The sequence below is a fragment of the Brassica oleracea genome, chromosome C4, assembly GCF_000695525.1.
Source record: "Brassica oleracea var. oleracea cultivar TO1000 chromosome C4, BOL, whole genome shotgun sequence".
Taxonomy (NCBI): domain Eukaryota; kingdom Viridiplantae; phylum Streptophyta; class Magnoliopsida; order Brassicales; family Brassicaceae; genus Brassica; species Brassica oleracea.
Genome location: NC_027751.1, coordinates 15,343,433 through 15,349,158, shown reverse-complemented (window position 1 = coordinate 15,349,158; position 5,726 = coordinate 15,343,433).

Here is a 5,726-nt window from a genome sequence, read left to right as displayed (position 1 = left end):
CGCCTGGATTAGGGTTTATGTGTGATGGATTTTAGGCTAGGTTTTGTCTCAGGGTTTTGGAGTTTATCGTGCTGATAACGTGTTGTAAACGAAGGGTTTGAGACTGAATATTTCGTGTGTATTATTAATCATCAATTTTGTCTCAGGGTTTTGGAGTTTATCGTGCTGATAACGTGTTGTGAATGAAGAGGGGAACTTGTGTTTTATTATATTAGGTCGACCAACTGGTCTTTATATACATATGGTAATGACGGTCTAAGTACTGGATCGACATGAGATCGTACCTATCCTTAACTAGATAATGACTAGCAATACGTAAGATAAACACCAACTATAATGTGGATAAACACAAGAGTAGATAGGCGCCAGTATGATACTGCGGATGGGTTGCTACACGGGCTGATAAATGGGTCGATCACTAAATGGTTTATAACAGTATAGATTTTGTAGTAGGGAAGAACTCTTTTTTTTTATTTTTCTGATATCTCACCTTAAAATTTAGAATGACTAATTTCATTATTATCTGCCTTAATGAATATTTTGATTTATGATAATTAAAAACTTTCATAAATAGAACGATTAGTCCATATATACTTATCGAGTTAAAGAAAACTAATTTCAAAAAAAAGAAAATAAAAAAATATATATACTATTATGGGAGAAGTGAATTTGCATACTTGTCATATTTTCCATGATTTTAGGAAAAATTATTATTTTAATTAGTACTATTATTGTTTAAATTATTATTTAATATATATTTATCATGATATTTTAGATAATTAATAAAAACTAACCTATTTAACTAAATTATAGAGAATATATAATGTTTCTTGGCTATTTTTATTTTGTTCTTGTTTTATGGGTTTTGATTGTTTATAATCTCTCGAGTGCCACTTGATTTTTTCAGTCCATTAATACAATAAAACTACATCCCATAAATAAAATTATGAAACAGAAGAACACAATTTAATATATTTATACCAAAATGAATATCAAAATTTTATAATTTATAATATTAATTTAAAATTTGTATCTAATTTAATAATTTATTTATTTTATAAAAATAAATATTATAATTAAAAATTGTTAGTATATATATATTAGTGTGCAAAAGGTGCGGGCCATCAACTAGTACTCAGTGGTTTCGATAATTGATATATGGTGTTTTTAAAATTTTGTTTATATGTTTTCTAATTGGTTTTCAAGTCTTTATTGAGTCTTCCTAGTCTTTTTCGAGTCATTACCGGTCTGGAGTTGCATTAGATGGGAGATGGACCACCTGGAACAAAAGAGTCAGAAAGAACCCGAATTGGAGATTTTCATGAGCGGAACAACCTTGCAGGCTGTTCTCGAGCGTGCGGAGCAACCCGAGTGCTTGTTCCCGCGGCAGAGATTTTTATGGAAACTTCTAATATTTCGGTATTTGCCCTAATCATCTCAATTTTATCTCCTGCAGCCGCCAGAGACCTGCAATATATTTTTTCTTATTTTCTATTATTTTACTACGTTAGTTTTTGGAGAAGAAACGAGACTTGAGAGCTTTTTACCTTACGATTTTATACTTTGTAAAGAGAGAAGGATCTCTCTCTCGCTTTAGAGAAGAACCCTCTGAACCCTATCTCTATTTCTTTTATAATTGCAGTGATGTATTAATCAGTTTCAATCTCTGTGTTTTCTTGCTTTATGGCTGAGTGGTCAACTTGCTTAATCTAGGATGTCAGATCCGTGGGCTAAACATCAATAAGTTATAAATCGATTGTCTTCATTCATTGCAACACTTACTGCTTGTGTTAAACTGGTCATTTAGCATCTGATCACATGTTTAATCTATTCATCAAAAGTGTTATAGGTTGCTAGACATTGAATGAATGAGTATTGTATCCCTAACCAGCGAAAGTAGATGTTAGGATGTTTTGTGAACATATCGGATTTGATCTTAATGTTTGTCATCGCGTCTCAGTTCAAACGACAGTTTAGGTAATGAGATCGGTTGACCAAAGGTGAAGCACCACAATAGTGGGCTGATCTATTTTAAGTGATCCGAGTTCTAGACTAGTGCTAAATTGAACTTGAATAATTGTTTGGCTCACACTTGTTTAATACCCGATCAAACCACCCTAGGCTAGCATTCTTAATCATCTGAAAACCTTAAATCAATCTCTTACTTGCTTATTACGATATCAACTTCAAAACTCATTCATTGTTTTAGCTTAATATTGATCCCATAGAAAATAAAGTGTAACCGTTGGTCTCTGTGGATTCGATGTTAAAGTGCTACGTCGACACACCATTCGATTGTGGTAGTGTGCACATTAGGTTAATTGGCGTGCGTATACACGTAATATCAATAATTATCATTAATTAATTTGGAATACTAGAAAAGAGAATATATATCTGGTGGTTTTCGATAAACTTCATTTTTAGCGTCATTCCTTTCAACAACATCTTCATGTCTCCCAGTCTTTTTAACAAAACTAATAATGTTTATTCATTGATCTAATATTTTTGTTTGATATGATATATTGATGTTTTGTTTGTGGAAAAGCAGATTAGCTAAGATTTTATTTTATTTACGAAATCAACATATGGCTATTTATAATGACAATGATCATATATAGATGGTTTTATAAATCGTGCGTCAGTATTTCGGTCTAATGTTTTGCATGAACTGAGGAAAACTTTAAATTTCTAAAAGCAAAAAAATAATGTATTCAGATTTTTCCACACGGTTATCTTAGGTATATAAAACAAGGGAGTATAACTTATATGATAAATATTTTTTTCTAAATTTTGGTGAGGAACAAAGAATTCGATCATATATGATTATAGGTTTTAATATAGGAAAGAATATATGTTTTTCTTAACATTTTTATCAAAGAAAAAAAGAATATATGTTCCACTCAAATCCACCCACTCATACTATTTAAGAGTTTGTTCAACATAGTTAAAAGCCCGGAGAGCAATAAAGGATATGTATTCTCAACGGTGCCGTCCCTATATACATAAAAAATATCCTAAATTCACCATCTAACCAAAATAACACTTTCTCTCTCTTCATTTTCTTCCTATCTTTTTCTAACCTCTTACTAAAAAAATAATTACTTTTTTTTTATTTTGGTTATTTCACAAATAACCCCTTAAAGAAATTGGAAACATTCGCTTGTCAAAAAAGACTTGGTAATAGTTTACTCGTCACTTATTTTCTACAATTATGACTTAAACCACTGGGAGACGAGAAACTGACAAGAGAACTTCACCACCCACAAATCCAAAGCTAGATCTACAAAAACAGAGACTTTCATGGACAAACAACACCGTTAATATATTGTAAGAGGTCGAAACCTCCCATCGTAGAGCAAGCCAAAATTTGGGTAGATCAAAAACTCAAGCCGCTCATGATCTGATTTCACCTTGAATCAATAACCAAGTCGCACCACAAATGGGTTGCGGGCTCTGATAAGAACAAGAGAGAGCGACGAAAACAAGGAGGATGGACCTGCTCCGATGCTAAAAAGCAACCGGAGCCGAAGACTGACAAGAGGATGAAGGAAGCTTAAGGGTTTAAAGATAGGATAGTATTGAAGCCCACACTGAAGGCCCACTTATGATCCATTAAGAAGTTTCGATAGTTCATGTGTTAGGGTTTCTAAACTGATATAAATCAGTGTTTTTAAAATCGGATTGACCAGTTGGTTGAACCGGATTCGACCATGAACCGGTTATATAGTCGGGTTGAGTTTGATAATTGGTTCAACCATGAACCGGTTACGTAGTCGGATTTGATCTCAGAGTTATTAAACTCATAAAAACTATTTAAACTATCAAAAATCTATAAACCATCCATATAAACATAAAACTAGTTTATATTTATAATGTTTTATGTTTTAAATTCATTTATATTTTAATTATGTGTCATATTTACTAACATTAATTTTAAATTTATACACTAAAAATATATTAAACCAGATTATTGAACCAGCTTTGACCCGACCGAATCATATTGAATCGTCACCCAAAAGTTATCCGGTTCAGTTTCCGGTCCGGTTTCAAAAACACTGATATAAATATTTCTTTAGATGTTCTTTGGTTACAACATTGGCTGGCATAGTTGCAGCCACATTAAACTTTTTTTTATGATATCAATCAACTTTGTTAGTTCTTGATTAAAAGCTTTATCTCTTCTCTTTACATTTTAGCATAATAAAACTTTCTTATAAGCTATTTCTATCTTTGTTAATAAGCTCTCTGAGCATCCAATCTCTATTGTTTTGAGATTGTCTTTAGTTAGACGTTAGAGCGCTAGTCTTACTAATCTAATCTATCTGCATAAACATATGCTTTAATCTATTTCTATCTCATATGTTTTTTATCGTCATATAAATTTGAATAGTAAGAAATAATAATTGAATAGTAACATCTTTGGATAATCGATGAAAGAGAAGGTGGGGGATGATATGTGATCAATCAAGAAAAGCCCATATGGAGTGTTTCGGCCTCGCCACACCAAACCCCATTTATTCCAAATGAAACCTGCAATTAATTGCCAACCCAAGCTTTGTCTATTAATGTATTTTTGCCTTTAATAAAAATGAGCCGAATAAAAATGAGCCGAATGAAAATGAAGATATATGCATAAAAAAAATAAGAGCAATTCTGTCAAATAGACATTTTTAAGTTTTTGTCATAAAAATAGATTTCAAAAACTAAAATAACAAAAATAGCATTTTTTATTTTGAAAATTTTAATTTTTTTAATTTAAAAAATTTGAAATCCTATCCCTAAAACTACACTCCTCAACTCTAAACCTTAAACCCTAAACTCTAAACCCTAAACTTTAAACCCAAAACCCTAAATCCTAAACCCTAACCTCCACTCCTTAATTGTAAACCCTAATGTCTAGATTAATTAACCCTAGAGATATAAGTGTACATTTACTTCTTTTGATAAAACATTGAAGTCTATTTTGGTCATTTTTATTTTTAAAGTTTATATTTATGAATTTTTTTTTTTTAGGTCTGTCTATGGAATTTTTCTAAAAATAATGCAACTTATAGTATCTTCCTATATGCTGACAAAAAAAAAACAATTCGTATACTATTTTTGCAAGCTGTTCAGTTTTTGTTTATTTTCCTAAGACCCAATATTAAGAAAATGCACACGAAGTTATGCATTATGAAGATACATAAATGCCGTTAACTAGAATTCAAAACTGATAAACATATATGTTAATGTTTATTAATTCATTGCCGATATATATATGAATTATAAAATGCATTTTCTTGAATTTCTATTCATTGTTAATATGTATATTTGTTAATTTCACAATACCATGAATTGAAACTGCAAAATTGCATGTTTAAGCATTACCAAGTAGTACAGTTAAAAAAAAAAAAAAAGAGTAGTACAGTTTATTCCAACTTGTTTCTAGTTTTAAGAATTTGTCCTTTTGCTCAAAGATAACCTTTCCAGACTACATTGACCTATTCATATATATAATACGAATTTATTTAATGTCGCTATGATATATTTTATACTTATAAAACATAAAGAAACGCAAATTGTCGTCCGTAGTATATATTTTGCGGGGTGTTTGGTAATTGCTTTAATTATTTTTTTGACACGTTAACGTTAGTAAACTAACATTGGTGCAATTAAAGCAAACTAAGCCGATGAGGAAATGCGTCGAGATTTGTGAACAGTTTGCCTAAATTTTAAGCTTATCACTT